Below are 23,898 nucleotides of genomic sequence, written 5' to 3' on the forward strand. Positions count from 1 at the left end.
TGATCTGTTTCCAAGATTTGAGCATCATTACTACCAGACGACAACCCAGATTCTCAGAAATTGATCTAATTGTGTTGCTGGGTGAGATAATTAAGAGTGAATCCCAGTTGTTTGTAACCTAAGTCCAGACAAGAACCTTCAGCGAGAGAATGAAAATGTGGGACAGAATTGTGGATATGGTGAATGCTGTATGCAGTATCATATACTCACAGAAGGATCCCCAGGCAGTGGAACAACTTGCAAGGGGATGTCTGTTCATTCATTTCAAAGGGATACCAACATGCCATAGGAACTGGTGGTGAGTCCTCCATGGCTCTCAAGCTCTGGGAGGAGAAAGAGGTGGTCATATTCCACACTGGAGACATCACAGTTATTCCTTGTAGAGTGTACATTAGTAAGTGCAAACACAATTTCTCTGTCACTCACAAATTCATCCTCACCTCACCTTATTCCCTAACACAAGAGTTGGCCCTATTAGCAAACTATTTTCAAAAGTATGCCAGCATGTATCTGTCACAACTTACACCATTACATATGTAACTCTAGTCTAATATTTTGTCACTTTGTGACCCTATTTTCCTCAGAAAAACTCATATTAAAATCCATTCTAACAGGTTTGTTATCAACACAAATCACATAATTTGTGTTCCCAGGTTTTGTGATGGTCTGCGGGAAGTGGCTAACTGGATGAAATCCAACTGTCTCCAGTTAAACACCAAAAAGACGGAGATTATGGTGGTTGGTAAACAGGTGGTTTTGTGGGATGATAAATGGTGGCCTTCGGAGTTGGGTGTGACTCCCCTCCCAGCGGCAGAGATAAAAAACTTGGGGGTATGGTTTGATTCTTCTCTGAGTTTCATCTGTCATACCAAGAAGGTGGCGGCTTCTTGCTATGGCATCATCAGAGGACTTCGACCTATCCTCAAATTCTTTGATGCACCTACAAGACAGCTGGTGGTTCAAGCATCAGTGCAGTCTAGGTTGGACTATGCCAACTCCCTACTGGCGGGGATAAACCAGTCAGAATTTCGGCGGCTCCAGCGGGTTCAAAACGCTGCGGCCCGACTGGTGACTGGTCTCCCCAGGCGATGTTCGGTGTCCAATACTCTGCGCTCTCTCCACTGGCTCCCTGTGCAGCAGAGGATTAGATTTAAGGTTCTCTGTTTTGCATTTAAAATCTTAAAGGGTACTTCCCCGCAAATCATGGAGAAATTGCTGATTCCTTATGTTCCCTCTCGCACTCTTAGATCGTTAGGCCAGAACTTAGCAGTGGTTCCGCGCTTTAAGCTGAGCAGAATTGGGGGCCGCTCTTTTCGAGTCCTGGCAGCGAGTTGGTGGAATTCTCTTCCTCCACAAATCCGGGCCATTGATGAGCTCCTTCAGTTTAGGCGGGCTATTAAGACCTTTTTATTTGTCTAAGCTTATCTGTTGTGTTTTGTCTTCTTTTGCCCGCTTTTAGTGCTGTGTTGTGTTTACCTTCTCAAAGCGCCGGGACTCCCCTTTGCTGGGGCAGCTGTGCGCGGTACAAATAAAAATAACATAACATAACATAATCCCCTATTATAGCACATATCCGTTTACTCATCCCAAAGTAAGGTGGATCTGTTCCAGTCACAATAATAAAGCAAATAGTAACCATACAGGGGGCACTACAGTCTAACATAATCATAAGCCAGTAACAGACTACCATGGCACACATGCTCTTAACCCATAACAGTGACTAGGTTTGGGGTGGGAAATTGTAAGTACTCCTTTGCTTTAAAAAGGAACCCCATATCCATTTTCACATCTAAATTAAAGTGCCAGCAGTGTACTGCTGAGAGGCCTGCACTTGCCTACCAGAGTGGGGCAGTTGTGTGTCAGCTGTGGCCGGACATACCCTGATGAGCACAGACTGGAAGACTTAGGCCCGCCGGGTCCCATAGCTGCCTAGGTGAAGTGCTACCCTGCACTGTTTATCATGTCTACTAAACCCTACATTACAAAGGAGGTTAATCAAGTGAAAGGGAGGCAGGAACCCAGCTGTCTTAGTTACACCCCTGAATATCAGCTATCTGCTAATTTTGGAATTGTTTTTGTTGTATTTTTCTTATAGTGTCATGAAGAATGTGTCTTTAAGGTAAGAGAACCATTGGGCTGCACTAACACTTTATTGCACTTTTTTGTGTGGGTTGAATTCGGAACCTACCATACCCCCACTCTAACCTCCTTTAGACATCTTTGACTGCTTGACTTCGCTACCACTCAGAGTCAAGTGCTGAAGGGCTTGCCCTTGGTCCAGTTAGGCAGACAAGTAGCACAACAAACAATTGGGCAGAAAAGGCAACCATTAACTGCACCCACAGCTGTGGCCCAGTAGCCTTTACCTGCTTCTTGAACCCCCAAACAAGGTCTGACAAAGGGTCACACAACAAGCTGTGAGGTAAGTGAAATGTTATCACTCAAACCACACATGCAGCATCAAAATTGTAAACATGTAGGACATGCTGGTGAAGATTACTTTGGCTCATAAGACTACAACTTTGACAAATATAACTATCTATAATTAATTGAAACAGATGTAATACTTATAAAGTTAGATGTTTTAATACATAAGTGAAAGGTACCTAATGAATAGTCTGTCACACATTTTACATCACAAAGTACACACGTAGATCATCAAAGGGAAGCTGTACAATTGGCCACAACCACTGGGCGACCACCATTCTCTTCAAGTAGGAAACTATTACATGCGCCATAACAAGGCACCTCAAATGACACTCATGTTGGAATAAAAATACAGTATTAGGAATAAGTCCATAGGAAGTATAAGCTAAAACGTCTTGCTGGTTTACTATCAGTACCCCATTTTAATGTTGAAGGTAACTCAGCCAAATATCAAGGCCATCAGTTGAATTTTAATGTAACTCCCCAAAATATATCTATTTACACCATAACATGGTGCTTTATGTACTTCAGTAAGATCAAAGGGACATTGAAATAGAAGATATTCAGCCATGATGATTCACTCTGTAGCAATAGTTACCACAAGAAATCTTAGATACATCCCTTAATCTAAATGTCAGGTCAGGGCCCCTCAGTTCCATCTTGAGGGTGAAGGGAGGAATTTTTTAGCTCTGTCAGATTACTATGTTCAATCAAGGGCTACTGTCTGTTTGTATGCCATGGCAATATGTGTCTAAAAAATACAGGACGGAAAATTACAACGGTCTGTATTTGTTTCCTTTTTCCAGGTAATTTTGAAAATGTCCTCTTTCCTCAGTCAAGAATGCTGTCTATTCTGCCCAAGGAAACAACTAATCAGTATTTAGTGGGAGCAGCACTACTCCATGCAAAGCAGAAGACCTTGGTGATATTCCTGGCCTGTCAAGTTAATGTGGCCAGCACTGAAGACGTCTCTCTCTCTTGGAGGAGACAGCAGGGTTCTGTCCTTATTGAGAACAGTGGCCCCACTCTACCACACCTGTGTCCTCCTTTGCTCCTGGGTCATATGACATCCACAGCAATAACATCAGCCGTAGCAACGAGGACCGTCACGACCTGTGCCCATCCCGTCACAGTGTTGAATCGAAAAAGTCTGGGGCAGGGCAGGACAGGCTGCAGGGAGGGAGATTAAAGTTGCAGGCAGCAATTTCATCAGCATCAAGAGATACCGATGGGTACGGTTACGTGGTAGGAGGGTCAAATGGGACACATAATTTAACCCTAAGGTCCCTAAATGATCTTCTGGGGCATCAACTGATTGCAAAAACACAAAATTCAGGATGGTGCAGGATGCCTTCAAGACATTGACTCTAGTATTACCTGATTTAGCTGATGCTTTCTGTGGACAAACACCATCTGCTACCATTTCCACCCCTGAAATATCTCTGACTGGCTGCACCACAGCAACTGGATGCACCTATCACCAACTACACATTAAACCACTCAGGACAATTCATCGGTCCTCAGGAGGGGTCTTTCATCTGGCTTGGTTGAGTAGAACAGCAATCAATATACCAACAAGAGACCTAAAAAGTGATATCCTAATGTGAGACTTTCAATGATTTGCCTTATCCACCTGATGACCATGCACTTTCCATCTGCCATTGGCTGTTGTCTGCAAAAGAACTCTAAACAAGTGGTGTTCAATCTGAACTTTCTCATCTAACATGCAACTTGCCTTATTTTCTTGGACTCTCCTACATGATATAGTATGCACAATTGTACATATAATAATATTGATTACAAAAATTTATTAATCAAATAATGTATGTTTGTGCCTCCTTCATGAGCTCAAAGTATATTAATATAATTTGTTGCAGCCTCTAAAAACTGCACATCACTGTTAATCCCATTGTCCATGACATTCTAAAGGCAGGTAATTCAATTTTATGAACACAAATAGTAACAGTAAAACTATTATACGTCTAGAAAAACAAATGTTTTTGGTCATACAAAAACTTAAATGCATATGAGCTACAGATCCCAAACCCAGCAAGTGAGAAGAACGCAACAACAATATGTGCTGACTCTTGTGTAAATACACATCTTGCCATGGAATTTACAGAATTATTCATACCAAGTGAATGCAGCCAACAAGTGTTTTGCCCCGTTACAATGCCTGTTAGGCTGGGGCTTTCTCAACGCTCAAAGTTGTACTCTGTCAAAGAACAAAACCTTCAAAATCTGGCCTATTTCTGCAAAAGTGCCAAGTATTATAAAGTATAGCCTATTCCGTTTCAGGAAAGGGAGAAGCAAAGTCTCTGCTGTCTGTTTTAGCGTCTAGTGCGAAACACATGTTGGCTGTATTCACCGGTATGAATAATACTGCAAATACCGTGGCAATAAATAAAAGAAGCTTGAAAATAACAACACTGGCCCATCAGTGGACTTATTTGTGATTCAGTTGGGATACATAGGAGTAAGCAAGAAACCATCAGGGGATTCAGTACCCCATAATTTTCGGAAATCCTGACACCCATTAAAGATACACAGATTACCTATGAGGGATAGTGGGCCCAAAACCCCTCAGGAGTGTCACCAATGTTTTCCAACACAAAACAACAAATAAAAATACAAATCAACTGAAAGGCCTAGTGGGAAGGGAGTGAGAGAACTGGGCCTGTGGCTAGTCAAGTTTTTTTCACATAACATACACTATATTAATTTGGATAGGTCTGAGCTGATAACATCAAGTCAGAGTTCTACTCATTGAGACACACACCACATGTGTAAGGTCCCTCTATTGAAATTCATGTACATTGGCATCACTCCATAACTGAGATAAAGTCTACCACAAAAGAAATGTCAGTATTCCAGCAATTGGCTGGCAACTTGCACCATAGGGGCCAGATGTACGACCATTAGATGCATCGTAATTCACAAACTTTTGCAATTTGCAAATTGTGAGTCGCAATCTCTAATATAAACCAGTGTCTTCAACAGCTGGAGGACCTGAGGGAATGAAGATCTTTGGAGTTAAGGAAGGGTTGCGTGTAGGCCCAGATTGTGGTGGGGTCTGCTATTCGGACAACAGATGTTGTTGTTGCTCAAGGCCAGGAGAACTTCCAAATTCTGCCTCCTATTGGCTAGTGGGGTCCACATTCTCCACCCCAGTTGCCTTATCAGCCTCACCCAGTCACATGGTAACAGATCGGGTTTGTCTCTAGGTGAGCTCACCACTCCTGCTGGTGTTGGAAAGTCTTTCTATTGAGTATCTTCTTTCTTGACAAGGTTCCTACCTGAATGAAGTTTGGGCAGCCTGATCTGCTGAAAAGGATGTTTAAAAAAAGAGAGATATTTTGAATTCTTATGTTCAAAATGCATATCTACATATCTTTAGATAGATGGATAAATTATCACATAATACAAGAGATGGCATTGTGGAGTCTTTAACAACCATGTGATTAACCAATTCTTTGATGCTCATATCTGTGCCCTCTCAAATTGGTAGAAATGATATTTGTTAAAATATCTATGGAATAAGGCATTCCGCATTCAAAGGAGGAGAAAGGGTTGTGATAAGAGCTTATTTATTTGATTAATTGTGGCTAAATGCTAAAAAAGGTGGATTTCTAGCTCTTCCATACATTGGTTATCTGATATGAGAGCCTATTTGTACAAGGAGGCAAAGCATTGTGAATCGGGGGGACCATTGCAAAGCGGTTTTCCAAGATGGGTGGCTCATTATATGGGATACACCTCAGCGGTGTGCCATAGGTCTGACCCAGGGAAGAAGGGTCACAACATCTTGAAATAAGGCAGAGTAATGCACTGTGGGATTGTTTAATGGCAGCCCCTTAGGACATTATGTCAGAAGGGGTAGAGTTGCCCTGTGGGATTGTAGGCCCATTGGCTAGGGAGTTCTCCTCACCCACAAACTCGAAATTAGCATAAAAGTTGCACCCCTGGCTTCTAGCCACAGAACAGTGCTGGACTCTGAAAGTACAGAAAAGCAACTGCACCTACTAACCCTGTGGACCTCATCAAGAACGGCTGCACCAAGGAAAACTTCACTTGCTGCACCTGTCGAGCCAAGACAGGACTTCAGAAATAAAAGGGTTGTTCCTGCTGCTGTACCCTTGGGGAGAGACCCCAGGGGCTGAACCTGCTCCCATTTGTGTCAAGGACCAGTGAGTGGACTCCAAGGGCTACTTGGCTAGCCTTCTGTTAAACTTCAGGAGTACTAAAGCTAAAGAGGTCTGCACCTGCAAAGTGCCCAGCTGACGGTAGCCACTAAATTGGCGACTTTGCTAGTGTAGCCAGTGGGATCGAGTCCTAGTTCCCAAGTGGTGTCTCCCAGGCCCTGGACATTTGGCTGGTGCAAGAGTGTACTCTTTCTCCCCAGAACTGCAACTTGCAAATGAAAGGCAAGCGTTAAGGCTCATAGACTACAGCTATTTGTGGGTTCATTGGTAGCCTTGAACGCCATTGAGAACCAAGACTCTAACGAACTGCTGGACTTCGCCTGTCCATCGACATCAAATACAACACAGGCCTCAAGCTGCAGAGGACCCCGCTGTCCTCACTATCAACAACAAAAAGAAATAGAAAAGTTTCAAAGAACAATGGTAAAAACTCAACCAGGACCAACCCAGAGCCTGCATATATCCCCAGTTTCCTTCTTGGTGAGACTGAAACCTTGACTTTGCCAAAAATCTCAGATTCGAGGCTTATAGACTTCAGGTAAGATTGAAAAGCAGTGACTTACCAAACTGTTTAGAACTTTTAAATCTTTTGAAAGTGAAAAGCAGTGAAGAAAAATTGGCAAAGACCATAATTCTGGTTCCCTTCTTTAGATTTTTATTTTTTTGCTGTCTTTTTAACAATAAAAATATATTCTATTTTTTTAAGTTATGGTACTTTTATTTTGTCATGTTTCTTACTTATTGTCTGTTTTGCTACTGATAAATAATTTACAATGCTTTTCCTTTGAATTAAGCCTAACTTCTCCGTGCGACAGCTAACCAGGATTGAGCTATGGTGTTGACTTTAACTCTAAGTTTACTTGTAATGTTTGTTTGCTGCTGGAGAGCCTTTTGCTTGTCACATCCCTGACATGGGAAGGGTCCTAAATGGACAGAGGAATCTACCTCATTACTTTGTCCAGTAACTAGAATGATGGAATACTCAAGTGGGGAAAGGGTTCTACATGCAGAGAGGAACTAACCTAGCTCCTTTCTCTGTCCAGTCCAGTGATGGAATCCTGAAGTGGACTGCAATCTGTTGGTTTGAGTGGACTAGTGCTCCAGTGATCAGGTTCCTGTTAACACTTCAGCAACATTTTTTCTGGAGTTGGGTTCATTGGAGACCTGTAAACAAACGTTATCTACTTAGCAGAGCTGGATATCGGGAATTGAAAGCAATGCCCCAAAGCATTGTCTATGGACATGTTCAGGTTGATCACCTGTGGAGCGTTTTTGACTTTGTCTTGATTTTTGAGCAACATAACAGAGTAGGGCTACCAGATCTTTTAGAGCCACCCGACACAGAAGCAGTTTCTGGGTCAACCTTTTGGAAGTCAGTTTACATTTTTTCATTATATTTCCTGCTTCTGATTTTCCCCCTTTGATTTATTGTGTAACATTTCTACCATACTTTATAAGCAAACATTTTCAATTATTCTGTTTAGCATTGATTTCTAGCATGATATTGCAACCAATCAAATTTCATCAGTCGTATTTTTGATTAGTTATTAGTTTTCCTTTGCAATTTGAAGCTACAATTTTACACTTTTGCTGGACATATTTGTAATTAAGTTTGGTATTGCATTAGCTCTGAGTATTTCATCTTGTTATCACTAAGTGTACATTTCCATTTTTTTCAATTTTATAAACCTTTTTGGTTTAACATTTAGGGCCTGATTTAAAGTTTGGCAGATGTGGTAACTCAGTCACAAATGTGATGGATATCCTGTCCGAGGTATCACGATTTCATTATATCCTACGGAAATCGTAATTCATAATACAGTGGATGGGATATTCATCACATTTGTGACGGAGTAACAGTGTGCTAAACTCATACCCTTAATCATTTAATCTTGCAGCTTAATTTTGTTCAGTTTCCCTATAAATGTTTATTTTTTTACTTAAACCTGATGTGTACATTGAAAGTTCCTTTTTTCTTACTGTATTGTTGTAAAATTGATTTATTTGCCATGCTAGCTACTAACGCATTCTGCACGTTTTGCCAAGCTACTAAAGGTGTGCCAAGATTAATCTAATTGAAACCTGCTTATGTCTGTGGACAAGATGCTGGGCCATTGTTCAACTGGCCAATATCTCACAGCATGGCAAAACAAATCTGGTCCATACAAGCCAACTTGTTTCATGGAAAATATGGTGCGGATGGTTAACTGAGATATTCAAATGGTAAGTGTTTAATGTAAAACACAATATTTGATTATCTGAGAAAATAAAAAATAAAGTGCCTTTGCAGGACCAAGGGCGGTGTTGTTCCCAGGAACATGAAGAAATGTCTCCTAAATAGATTAAATTCCCAGTAAATCAAATTGCACAATCAGTTAAATAATCCTTCTTGAGGCAAGTAACAGCCAGAACATGTAGCTTTACTAAATGTTTAAGATTACATTCATTACGAAAGGCAAACTATGATTGATCTAAATATCAGTGAAAATGCATATTGAATCTTAAATAGATAATTAACATTAAACTCGGTCAAGGCAACAGGAGGTCTGATATTATGTCAGATTTCCGAGGAAATATCAAAATTATTCTAGGTCCTATGTATGAAACAAACAAACAAGGGTCTGCTCTCTAACAGTTGTAAAGCAACTCGTGGCTCATTTCTAAAATGAGCCCTTATTATAAGAAAATACTGAGTGAAAATCATGCAGTTAGTATAAGGTGAACAGATTGTAACATAGCTTCAGCAAATCACAATACAGCATAAAATGAAACATACCCTAACTCCATTTTCAACATCATTCCCTAATATTAATGATTATTTCCCTTTTGACCGAATGTCATTGGCATGAGACAGGAGGAATCTATTTAGTCTCCAAATAATAACAGACTTATGAAACGAATAGATACACAGAGGACAGGCAGGAAGGATTTTGAATAGTTACACAGTAAACTTTTGATGAAAGGTCTTCTCTATAATCCACCAAGAACAACACATAAACAAAGCTTTTTTTATACTCATTTTGCTCCATGCAGAGACATTTAGAAATTAAAACATGGTCACACAGAAATACAAGGGGGAGTCAGGACAAATTGACGTACAGTTTGGCTAATGTTAGACAATCATGGGTTTGTAAAGTGAAGTCATATTGTAAACATGTGTGGACATAGCATTATGCAGTTAGTTATGGTGTCAGATAAAAACAGTTATATATTAATATACATAATTTAAAATGAGTACAAGGATAATACAATAATACATTTAAAGACTGTCTGCATAGGTATAAGCAATAAGATATCTTTATAGGTCTTTGTTTTTTCTATAGTTGTAGTCCAATGACATAAGACTCCAGAAGAACATCATATAAATACAGACCACAAGTGACGGTCTCTCCATTGCACCATTCAGAGACAGCAACAAAGACACAGTGACCCTCTTGACTGACAGGTATAACGACTCACAAATCAGGCAGCGATTGACCTATTACTCACACCTCTACACCTTGAAAAAGCCTTAGGCCTCCAGACCAAAAAGGATGAAACACGCGTTGGCATGGTTCAAAGAACTAAAAAAGAGTTTGTAGCACTATGAAAATATAAAGAAGCCATGTCTTCCAAGATTTTGACTACAACTGTACAAAGAATAAAGATCTTTTTCAAAGATACCTTATTGAAGGTTTAGTCATAGACTTATAACTCTTGGGGAATACATAGAAAGGAAAGATCACAGGAAACCTCACTCTGACATATTCAAAATCTTCCTGTGATAATATTCAGAGATTTTGCCATTTCAAATGACGCTCTTCTAATCTAGACATCAATCTGAGAGCAGAGTAATTCATTTTTTTTAAATAATAAGACGTCTCTCAAGTTGACTATTAGCTTTGGTACTTAGGGCCTGATTTATAGTTTGGTAGTCAGTATACTCCATTGCAAACACAATAGAGTACCCAGTCCGCTAAACTGTCAGTCCACTTGCCTCATTTAGACATGGACAAGTTCAAATTTTCTTTCAAAGTAGCCCCCATTGGCTCTGTCGATGGAAAGCTTCCTCAGATGTCATGATGTAAATTTCACCCCACCCCCTTTATTTAGGGTGAATCGTGAAATACCTTTTCTCCTCTCTAGCTACTACCAGACAAATATGGCTGTGAGGGACAGAAAAAAACAATAATGATGACCACACCCTGGGAGAAAATTCGCAGGTAGGGGAGTCATTTGTTTTTTTATCTTTCAGAAACAGACTCCAGCTTTTGTAATTTGTATCTCAAAAACAAAAACTTTGGAAAAGCTGTCAAAACTAATGACCGCCCTCCACCAAACACTTTGTACACTAAAAGGAACTGCTAAAATTTACAGAGATGACCGCTCGGCTGGTGGTCATCTCTAAATCTGGAAGACAGTAGTCTGTCAGGGTGGCGTAGGTGATGTCGACCTTGATGTATGGAGTACTGTCTACCGAACTTCAAAACAGGCCCTCAATCTTCCTCTCCCCACACAACAATATTACCTCCCTTATCAGAAGGTTTTACATGAATACAAGCATCAGCAGCAAGGTATTTATAAAGCCACCCAACATTCCTTCTTCAAACTGAAATTATTTTATGCATCATTTTTCTCAAGCATAGATTCCACATCTTTTCACATCAGTTCCTCAAATGTTTTTACGATGTGGTCATTTGGGATGTTACGACACAACACATTACCCCTGCACACATAATTAGCAAAGACAATAGACAATAACCGATTTCTGTGCTGAAATTGAAAAGAAAAATTTAAATATGTACACTTATTTTATTTTATTGGGGTGCTAATAACCACCCAAAGGTGGCTCGGAGTTCTTTAAGGGCAGTATTTATAAGAAGGTGTGAGAAGCAACATGATAGTTGACATGCTAGAACTGTTGGTGGGGAGCCAGTAAATCATTCAGCAGCAATAGACAGTGTCTGGAGATCTTCCACCATTGTTAAGGCCTTCATTTAGGAGTGAGCCTCAATTAGGAGCCTTAGTTGAGAGGCAGAACCAGTGTTAGATGTCGGACCCCCACGCAAGGAGAACCGGTGCCCTCCTACAATGCAATGATTCTTTGATCCCCTAACGGTTACATCATGATGACCTCTTCATTCTGATGATGATTAGTACTTACAATTACTGTAAGAATCATAGAGACAAGAAGGCTGATGGAGGAAGATGGGCTAATGCAAGCAATGTCTCTGTATCACACAGAGTAGTGCAGCCAAAATCCACTCAGTGCAGATAGCAAGGCCTGCCGGATCGTAGATACCGGAAGGATAATTAAACCAGGTGGGATGACACCACTGATATTGTTGTTGCATAGAGAAACAGTGCAGACGTGAAAAGAATGACGTTCCAACTAGACTGAGTAAGGGTTCTAGGAAATTACATAATTTCAATTTAGCATGTGTTTTACTTTTAGGGAACACGCTAAGGGTGAATTTAAAGAAGATTGACAGAATTTAAAAAGCTCTTATTAATAGTAACAACTACGTAAACTGACAACCACCCCCTTTCCTTTTCTGAAGCAATCATCTATAATTAATTAAACAACAAAGAAGCTAAAATAAATGTTAAAAACATTTACAGAGAAGAACAAACCATTTAGACTAGCTTATATGACATACTGATAGTCGGGTATAATCTTTCAGAATGTTAGAAATATTATACCACAAATAATATCCAGAAGGCAAAAAATGTAATTATAGATTTAACTATAAAACTCTATGATCTGTATTGAAATGGAGCAACCATAGAACGGTTTTGTATACAAATAGAATGATTATAAGCATTTTATAGAGGGGCAGACACAGAGAGGATTTGTTTATAAAATTGATCAGCCTACGTGTCTTAAAGGCTGCAATCTGGGGGTGAAAGGAGTAACTGAAAGAGACCGTCGACTTCTGAGCTACTCACATCCGTTTTGTGCTGCAAAATGAAATCATTGTTTCTAAAGTGATCTTAAAAACCTCCCTCGGGTATACTTCTAATGAATAAAGTATCAATAAAAAAGGCACTCTATTTTATCCAAATATCCATTTAAGAATGGCTGATGCAAATAAGTCAGGGTAAACCTCACACATCACACTCAACTTAAATTACATAGCACATCCTCGGGTCATTGCACCACTGCAATAACTCTCTTGTCGCCCTAGCATGCTTAGATGTAGTGACAATCCCCCAGTGGCACAATCTGAATCCATCTCCTGCCTCCTGCACCACACCATGCTCCTATTACAAAGGACGGCCTCCAACTGCACTTCCTCTCCATTTCTCATATGGCCATGCAATCTAAGCCAATTTAAAAGCTCATCTGAAAAGGCATGCCCACTGCGACCTGGTAGGAGCACGTCTCGGCTGCCATGCATTTTCCAGCACTTCCAACACAGAGTCTCCCACATACATCTGCTCTGCAGAACGTCTTGCAGGCTGCAACCAGCATCCTCTCTCTGGCAGGGTAAAAGTGCTTCAGTGTCACCCCAGTGGCAGTTGTGTAGAAAAAAAATAATAGATAACCCAAAACGTGCAGATAAGAAAACAGCACCACAGATCACATTTGAAGGGTAGCCTCTGCCTTGCCTAGGGCTTGGAGAATGCTTGCCTCTTGGCATTGGACAGTACATGCCCTGTCTTTCCCTACGATTCAGGTAGAAAGTTCATGGGCTTCTGCAACCTATCCTTGGAACTTGGTGAATGGTAGACATTATGGATAGTCCTGATGATCAGTTCCTGGAGAAATCTGATAGACTGAGAGTTTCAGTGCATCCTTTCCGATCTGCAGCAGAAACCCATACCACCTCAGCTGGCATGGTCTCTAAGCCCCTCGTGGTCCTCCACTTTCTCCACTAAAGAGATCAGGGAATAAAGAAAGCTAGCAAGACATAAAGGTGCAAAGCAGCAAATTCACACAAGAGTGTTCAGGTCAGGCATCTGGAGGGCAACGGTAGGGAGTGGTAGAAGTTCATGTTCAGCAACCTCTAGTACCACTCCCAGCTACTATACCATAATCATGCTGAAAACGCGTAATTATCTCTTGCTGTGATGATTTACAGAGGAGGAGAAAGCATGCAGCAGCAAAAGCATCACTCACAACGGGGCCATCGTTCTGTGGGGTCCTCATTTCCAAAGGCAAAACACCATGTTGTCCGCTCCACTACAAATAGTCCTTGTCCACCTGTTGCTATGACTCACTATTCTTTTAAAATGCTGAACTTTTTGCCCTTATCATTTTCGAGACATCCCTTGGGTACTGTTATTGCATTTCACTTTTGCTTTTTTTTATTTAATGGAAAGAATAGAAGCCTCTGTATCGGTGTGCTTACCCTCACCTCTTCCCTACTATCAAGATCCTCACGATAAACTGAGCCAGTTTAGAAAATCTCCCATAGTTGTGTGGCTCTTTCCATTTCCTGAGATGGTCAGGGCTCAATTGCTTTTAGTTAGCGGCTTATACACAAAAGCATTACTGAATACAGGAAGTAGTCCTGTAATAGTATTACGTTACATATATATTTATACATACAAAAACTATTTACTAACCTAAGGGTGGAGATCACTACATACACCTTCCCTATCTATTATGGGCAGAGTTCTCCACTACGAGTGCCACCTACAGAGGCGTACACCTTAGTAGGAAAAGTGGAATGGACAAAAGGGAGTGGTTGGAAAATTAGGAGTATCTACTGTCAAATGGGAATTATAGGAGGAGTTTTCAAAGCCACAATCAAATACTAACAAGCATTTTCACTGCAAAGGGTCTCGCATTAGCTTGAGTTAGAGTTATTAGCGTTGTAAAGAGAAAAAAAACACAGCGTGATCGCGTTGTGTGGAAAATAAACAGATAAAGTAGTCCGGACACCATGCTGCAAACATTGAGCCTCGTATGTTTTTAGTAGTTTACCGGTGCTGTGTAAGTGGGCTAAACACCGGAAAAGGCATGACGTATGCATGCCTTTCACAAATGAAAGTAAGCGGATTTTAAAAGGCAAGCCCATGAACCAATGTAAGTGACTGACGTGACATGGGCGTGGTTTGAAGCCCAAAGAGAGATTACAGAATGGGACGGAGCGCTCTGCCCTCCCCCATAAAAAGCACCCTGTATACAGTAATATTCCTGACAAAACGGGCACAAGCCTACTCCAGTCATACCGTGGAGTGTGTTAACAACCAAACAACAGCAGCACAAGGTTAATCACAGTGAATGCAGATCACTCACATAATCACAGAAGAAGGAAATAATGCTAACACCACCTAGGAAGAAATATTAAAACATAAAATAGAAAATTGTAAAGTTTGAAAATCAATGTTTGCATAATTTAATCTAAAAATATGTTTTATACACAACATTATTTTTTTCATCAACGATGTATTGCACACAGGCTTAAAACACATTCAACACACCTGATACTGCAAGAGGGAAGGGAGTGAACTGTGAGGTCAGTCACATTCAGCACAGTTGAAAGTCATTGCATCTTGAACCAATCACACACATCATTGCATCATCAGCCAGTCACACATAGGCTGCCAAAATAAGAAAAGATGTCACATGTCAAAAACGTTGGTTCGCCACGTATGTGAATATATTTGTTGCCTTGACCCTCATTTTGATAAACCATTATGTGAGAAGATAGACTATTAAGAGGCAGAAGACTAACAATTTTGGCATATCCAAAGAGACAGTCACAGCTACTCTCTACAGATATGATCTTTTAAATAGTTGCAGATAAGGAGCAGGAGCTAAACTCACCTACAGCCCTTTCTCAGGGCATTCCTAAACATGCTTGGCTGCACTACATTTCCTGGCCACTGGATCACTCCAGAGCGTCAGTGAGATCCCCATGGACATCTCTCATCAAGTCACTCACAATGTTTTTGAAAGGTACTGAGATACATCACAAGCTGAGTGCACTGGGTTATCGCCATGCCACATTCACTGGCAGAGAGGCATGTTGTGACAAGGGAATTTTATGCCACTGCAGGCTTCCCTTGGGTTTTAAGTTCCATTCATAACATTCATGTGATACATCAGTCACTTCCCCACAGGTAACGCCATTTCCACAAAAAGCACTGCTGGCAATCCATCAAAGCACAAACTGTATGCGATGCCAGGGGCTGCATGACTGATGTGTATACTGCCTTTACTGGAACCATATGTGACACCTGCATCTTACAACTCCTGCATGTCAGTTTTTTGCTGGAGAGTTTCTGACATATGACTGATAGTTATGTTTTACTAGCTCACACTGAAGCTGAATGTATATCTGAGGAAAGGTCCTTCAAATATAGTCCATCCTAACATCACCAAATCACTATACACACCTCTGAGATAAATATTGTATACATGCATGTATAGAACATCTGCAGCCTTTTACAATGTAAGTACATTTTAAAGAAGTATAAAGTGTATTTGTTGCAGATAATGTCAGGTATGTCCTCTCTCCTCATCCATTTAGCCCTTTCAATGTGCAAATACACAGCCTCAATACAAGTACATCAGAGATACATTAGGGTATATAGAAATACACGAGTTATCACTGAGCAGACATTTGTCATCCTTAAGTCATGCTTAAGGTATCTTGATCAAACAAGTAGTGTGTACACCCCAGAAGGTGTGTGCAAGATTACTGTAGCCTGTGTGTTGCACAACATCACCACGTGGCATGGTTTATATCTAGACATTGCAATTGAACTACAGCCTCACCAAGTTTACTGGAGGGACATGCAACAGAGGCCAGGCTCTGCAGGAGTGAGACCTTCAAGTACACTCATTTTAACCTGACAGGCTACTTTGGTTGCTACATCACAGTGGTTGCACAGTGCAGAATCAATAATGAATGATGGACGTTGGCATCATCCAAAAATATTCAACTGATGCTAAATTTTGCGCTACCACGATGTTACAACCAAACACACATGTTGCATTGAAAGAGGTGTGCTATTTTCAGAATGGCAGGTGTGTGAAGATACGCTCTGCATTTCTACTGCGTACTTACCTGATCTCCTCCTCCAGCTTGGCATTACTTGTGTTCAAGTCACCATGCTTGGGAGATGGATGGAAGTCAGTTTCCTGCCTAGGGAGGCAAACAATTCCTGAAACCACCTTCAGGAATATGCACCTAACATCCCTTTATAATCTGTTTTTGCCCAATCCAAGATGGCAAAAAGAAACTTCAGGCATCTAATTTTCAATGGTCTTTAGGTATAAAGTAAGGCTCTAGAGCCTGAATCAGCATGCTGCAATATGAATACTTTGTTGCTCACTCTGACCAGTCTTGGAGTTTCTGACTTGCTACTTTGTTGCTGCTGCTCTTGCTTATTTTCTTACTTGATGATATAGTCTGCTAGCCTTAACCAGAAGTTGTTTTTGTTTTCATAATTGTTTTCCCTGGAAACTGTTTTCCCAGTTCTCTCTTGAGTCTGTTTACATTCTATTGTTTGTCCTTCAACCTGGAGTATGAACAGACTGAACAGAACCTCAAGCCATATTTTACAACCAAGTGAAAAGCTTCTTCTTCTACTGCAATTCAACTAACCTTTGACAGTTGGATTTATATAATTCAGAGTATTTGCTTGTTAACAATATGATACAAATATATTGGCACACATGAACCTTACAATGAGACAGCAGTAGAGGTTTATAGAACTGTTAAAAATATCAATTTCACATGGCTTTATATTAAAAAATAAACAGTATTGTGAATTATTCATAATGTTGTGATCTATTTGCTGAATTTCATGTCCGATTGGATATAATCGACAACACACGTCTTAACAAATTGACATAGTTTCATATTCAAAATGACTATTGTTAGACCTGACAGCCTTAGGGTGGTCACCCCTAACTTTTTTCCTGCCTCCCTCCACTTTTTGGACACTGTTTTTGCTGGTTTTTAGACTCTGCTAACCAGTTCTAAAGTGCATATGCTCTCTCCCTTTAAACATGGTAACCTTGGATCACACCAAATTGGACTATTTGATTTACTTGTAAGACCCTAGTAGAGTGCACTATATGTGCCCAGGGCGTGTAGATTAAATTCTACTAGTGGGCCGCAGCACTGGTTGTGCCACCCCTTTAGTAGCCCCTTTACCTTGTCTCAGGCCTGCCATTGCAAGGCCTGTGTGTGCAGTTTCACTGTCACCTCGACTTGGCATTTAAAAGTACTTGCCAAGCCAAAACCTCCCCTTTCTCTACATATAAGTCACCTCTAATGTGTGCCCTAGGTAACCCCTAGAGCAGGGTGCTGTGTGGGTAAAAGGCAGGACATGTACCTGTGAAGTTTACATGACTTGGTAGTGTAAAACTCCTAAATTCGTTTTTACACTACTGTGAGGCCTGCTCCCTTCATAGGCCAACATTGGGGCTGCCCTCATACATTGTTGAAGTGGTAGCTGCTGATCTGAAAGGAGTAGGAAGGTCATATTTAGTATGGCCAGAATGGTAATACAAAATCCTGCTGACTGGTGAAGTTGGATTTAATATTACTATTTTAGAAATGCCACTTTTAGAAAGTGAGCATTTCTCTGCACTTAAATCTTTCTGTGCCTTACAATCCACGTCTGGCTGGGTTTAGTTGACAGCTCCTTGTGCATTCACTCAGACACACCCCAAACACAGGGTACTCAGCCTCACTTGCATACATCTGCATTTTGAATGGGTCTTCCTGGGCTGGGAGGGTGGAGGGCCTGCTCTCACACAAAGGACTGCCACCCCCCCTACTGGGACCCTGGCAGACAGGTTTGAACTGAAAGGGGACCTGGTGAACTTCTAAGCCACACTTTGAAGTCTCCCGCACTTCAAAGGCACATTTGGGTATAAAACAGGGCCTCTGCCCTACCACCTGAGACACTTCCTGGAGAAGAAACCTGAACCAGAACCTGCACCCTGACAAGAAGAACTGCCTGGCTGCCTAAAGGACTCACCTGACTGCTTTCTACAGAGGACTGCTGCCTTGCTGTTGCCCTGCTGTCTTGCTGCTGTCTTGCTTTGCTGCAGAAGTGCTCTCCAAGGGCTTGGATAGAGCTTGCCTCCTGTTTCCTGAAGTCTCAGGACCAAAAAGACTTCTCTCTTGCAACTGGACTCCTTGTGCGGTGAAAAATTAGACGCACAGCTTGTTCCGCTGTGGAAAATTCACTGCACGCCGAACCGGAAAGACGCCGCTGGACTTTGCAAAGAAAAGATCGACGTGGCACCTGCGGTGCGACCGGAAATTCGACGCACGACCCACCTGGACAACGCCGCCTGACTTCCAGAGGGGAAATCGAAGCAGCGCCTGCCGTGAGGGAGAAATTTCCACGCATCGCCCACCGGAACGATGCACAGCTGGTCAACAAGCCCAGGATTCCACGCAGAGACCCCGGGGCGTCTGAAAACCCCGCATGCCAGAAATTGATGCAACGTCTTCCCAGCGTGAAAAATAACGATGCAAGTCCGTGTGTGAAAGGGCGAAACCGACGCACCCACCATTTTCCATGCATCTCCTCCTCTGCAGCCCTTTACGGAGATTTTTCACTCCAACCAGGTACTTTGTGCTTGAAAGAGACTTTGGGGGTCATTCCGACCCTGGCGGTCATGGACCGCCAGGGCCAGGGACGGAGGAAGCACCGCCAACATGACCGCCAGGGCCAGGGACGGAGGAAGCACCGCCAACAGGCTGGCGGTGCTTCAGGGGCAATGCCGCGGTCAGAAAGGTTTTCCCCTGCCCCAGAGAATCCTCCATGGCGGCGCTGCTCGCAGCACCGCCATGGGGATTCCGACCCCCTTCCCGCCATCCTGGTCCTGGCGGTAAAAACCGCCAGGAACAGGATGGCGGGAACGGGTGTCGTGGGGCCCCTGCACTGCCCATGCCACAGGCATGGGCAGTGCAGGGGCCCCCTAACAGGGCCCCATAATGATTTTCAGTGTCTGCCTAGCAGACACTGAAAATCGCAACGGGTGCCACTGCACCCGTCGCACCCCTTCAACTCCGCCGGCTCCATTCGGAGCCGGCTTCATTGTTGAAGGGGCTTTCCCGCTGGGCCAGCGGGCGGCCTTCTGGCGGTCGCCCGCCGGCCCAGCGGGAAAGTCAGAATGACCGCTGTGGTCATTTGACCGCGGTACGGTCTTCTGGCGGTTCCCGCCAGGTGGGCGGCTTCTGCCGCCCGCCGAGGTCGGAATGACCCCCTTTGTTTGCTTTTTAAAGACTTAAGACACTTTATATCACTTTCCAGTGATAACTCTACAATTTCTTATTGCATCTTTTATCGTTTTGATCTGCAAATATCCAGATAAATATTATATATTTTTCTAAACACTGTGTGGTGTATTTTTGTGGTGCTATATTGTGTTATTGTATGATTTATTGCACAAATACTTTACACATTGCCTTCTAAGTTAAGCCTGACTGCTCAGTGCCAAGCTACCAGAGGGTGGGCACAGGATAATTTGGATTGTGTGTGACTTACCCTGACCAGAGTGAGGGTCCTTGCTTGGACAGGGGGTAACCTGACTGCCAAACAAAGACCCCATTTCTAACAACCATTATCAAATGATGTACGTAAAATTGCCACTTTTAATAGGCCCCCATTACATGACCAAACACTAGCTATAGATGCTCCAATGGAAAGGGTGACATTGCTCAAGTAATCCATGGTATCTCTGTCATGCCTGACCACGAAAGTCAGTCAAGTGATAAAGCTCAGCCCCAGGAAAGTAGGTAAAGTAATAAACTTCGGCTCCCTTTTTGGTCTCAGCCTCCACTTTTTGAATACATAGAGCAATATTTACTGTAATAATTTCAGCCCCCCGTTTTTGCCAAGAGCCCCATGCATATGCCACATTTCACACAGAAACTTCTGGTTCCAGGAAATTATAAATATACTACTGCAAGACTTCTGAAGTCTCTCGGGAATGTTATCAATCTTGGGCATGGTCAGTACTACACAAGCCCGAGATCCATTGCTTGGTATTCACAGATCCCAAGGTGAGAACAACTCCTTACCTGGCTTGGTGATTCCTGGATGTTGAATTACTGAAAATGGAAAAAGAAAATAAATTTACAAATCAAGTAAGGTGACTTGTGAATATGCACAGCAGAAACTTACTACACGTTTTGTAACATGGAGAACTGACAATTCTAGAACCTGTAAGGAAAGGACAATAGGGATAACTTACAGAAACATGTTTAAAGGCTTTGAAAAGCAAGAACACATCCCAAATGTACTAAAAAGCTATTACTGTAAGGTAAGAATAATTCCTAGAACACTTATAGAAGCATACCAATTGTTATTAAAGGCTCAGAAGGCTAATGCTAAGTTGTTATTAAGTTGCTGTCTCATGCATTTGTTGTCTTTAGTCAAGCCCTATTCCCCCTGCAGGTGAGAAGGAAATAGAACATAATAAAAAATACGAAGTAAAGTATATATATTGTCAGATGTCAGATTAAAATGAGTAATATCGGGGGCATAATGGAAGAAAAGAGGGATTAGTAACAATGGTAATCTAGAAATTACCTTTTTTGTGCAAAATCTACAGTAGACCAGAGACATATAACTCAAGGGAAATAGGGAATCAATTAGTAATTACGTTTTTCTATTGGGTACATCAAAAGGGTAAAGCCCCCAAAATAGGGATGAAAACAAAAGTAATACTTTAATAAAGTGGCTTTAATAAAGTAATGCTTTTGTTGTAGCTAGGTCTGAAGCCATTGATTAAGAGCATGTCCAACACAGACAAGAAACCAAAACTGAGCCTCTCTCCCGCTCTCTCTCTCTCTCTCTCTCTCTTTTCTCTCTATCTCTCTATCTCTCTCTCCTCTCTCCTCCCATTCCCCTTTCTCCTTTAAAACTCACTCCTGTCACTGCTAGTTTCTAAATACTGCAGTACCAGTAGTTTGCCAGGGAAATTGGGAGACAGCCTCTTGTGAATCTAGATCACCCCTAAAGGACCAAGACAATATCAGGTTTTTGTTTACAGTTTGTGAATAAGAAGCCCAGAAAGAAACCTCTTCCTGGCTAGGTGGATTCACAGTTGGTGACTTTGAATGACTTACCAGAGGACTAGATCAGTGGGTATATAATTTACATGCACAAACTTCTAAAGAGTAGGAAACCCTTGGAAGCTGCCCCCAGCTGTCATAACAGATTCCCTATTTGTACTTGTAATTATTCCCTCAGCTTTGCACTAGCTCAAACAGAGTATTTCTATGAAGACCTTCTATATATGCAGCCTTTATGAACCAATGCCAGTTGGACTCTATGTGTAGGCCTACATTAGTTCTAGATAAACAATCTAGGGTGGCCTTTGTGCTGTCTCACCCTGGAGGAACTGCTGCATCTTGGTCTATCCCTTTAGTACAGCATGATGATCCGGTAGGTGACACCCTGCCTCCAGGCATGGGAGACATGGAGGTCACGCATCAATTGGCAAATGTTATCTAATTTTCAAGTAAACGTTTCCTGATTCTAGTCACAGAGTGTTGGCAACCAAGAAGCACTTGACTATGAAGGAACTGGCAATTTCATGGACATTTCTTACGTTAAGACCTCAGGAATTTCTACCAAAACAAAAGAAAGAACGAAATTGCACGCTCCATTGATGAAAGGGACTTATCATCTGGACCCATAGTATTACAAATTGGGATCTTGTTGCTAAAAGGCCCAGAAAATCATCAGAACAATCATAGTTTGATCTTAATAATGCACCTCAATTTGGGGTTGTTCTGGACATTGCAACACAATACAGAAATTGATAGGTTCTCATGGTAAATTCTTCTAAATTCCAGTTTTGCACCAACAATTGCTGAAAAGAGAATACACACCAAGTGATTCCATTCCTTGAGCAATAAGAGACTCTAAACTGCTAATCCCAGCACTATATCAAGACTTAAAAAACACGTTTAATAGAAGCAAAGCTTCCACACAGATATTTTGATTGCAAGATCGATCTGCAACCAGGTACTTAAACTCCATATACTAGAATCTACGCACTAACAAATAAGAAAAACCACCATTCATTCTAATATCTGGATGAAATCTCAGAAACAGACTTCTCTCTTCCTCATTGTTCTTCAATTACAGGGCCTTAAACCATTTAACTATCAAAAATAGGTACCTCTACCTTAATTTCTACTAGGGGTTAGCAGAATATTCCATTCCGCCTGTGGAATTGCCAGAATCTGGTGACTCCGTGTTACAACTGTAACGTGGAATTCCAGGCAAATAATGCCAATCGCTGCATGGTGGAATTTTTTCTTGTTCTTGCCTCCAGATCGGTAGGTTGGCAAGCTTGAGTGACACTTGGTGGTCACAGGCAGTCACAAGTGTTTGCAGTCATAAGGCTGCCTATCGAGTAGAAAATCTACTCGAATGGCAGCAAAATCAACTCGAGTAGGTTTGCCCTCTGGTGTAATGCCTGGTGCCGTTCGCTCTGATTTTTCAATGCGTAGCGTGCTACTGGTGTGAAATCACAGCACAAGCCTATTTCTGCACGTTGATGGTACACGGCAGAATATCGCTGAGTTTTTATGCAACTCTGCTGAATTCCGTGAAGTGAAATTCTGTGACTTCCTACCACCCCTATTACTACTTTGATAGACCAAGTTAAAAAAGCAACAAAAAAATATTAAAAAGGCAACAATTTATACTAAGCATTGTACCGGCTGCTTCTGTATGGAGTGCGCTACTTGGTACATGTAGGGGCAAGTGACATGTGTAAAACTTCATTCAAACTGAAGTTCGGTTTGTATGAGTATCTGCTTATGCCTTTCAACATGTACATTGCTCCTGCAGTATTCCAGTTGTTTTTTATTAATGAGGTTCTCAGGGAGTTAAGTGACCTATGTATGCACTGTGGTGTACATAGATGATATTCTGATTTAGTCAGGTCATAAAGAAGAATACATAGGGCATGCACATATAATCCTTATAAAATGATGGAAAACTGAAAAAATGCATTTTCCACACTAACACTGTAGATTTCCTGGGTTTAGAACCATTTGACAGTGAGTTCACATGGATTCCAAAAAGGTTGGGGCAGTTGTGAATTGAGAGGTCCCTGCAGATCAGAATAGAAGTAAGTTTTTTCTGGGGTTTACCAATTTTTACAAGTGCTTCATAGACCATTTCTAGATAACTGTGACACCAATCACTAGGTTACTCTGTAAATAGACAATGTTTAATTGGGATCAAGAAGCTCAACAATCTTTTAAAACCCTTATGAATCAATTAATAGCTGCCTAAATTCTACATCGCCCATATCCAAATCAGCCTTTAATAGAGGAAC

Source organism: Pleurodeles waltl, chromosome 6, assembly GCF_031143425.1.
Source record: "Pleurodeles waltl isolate 20211129_DDA chromosome 6, aPleWal1.hap1.20221129, whole genome shotgun sequence".
Taxonomy (NCBI): Eukaryota; Metazoa; Chordata; class Amphibia; order Caudata; family Salamandridae; genus Pleurodeles; species Pleurodeles waltl.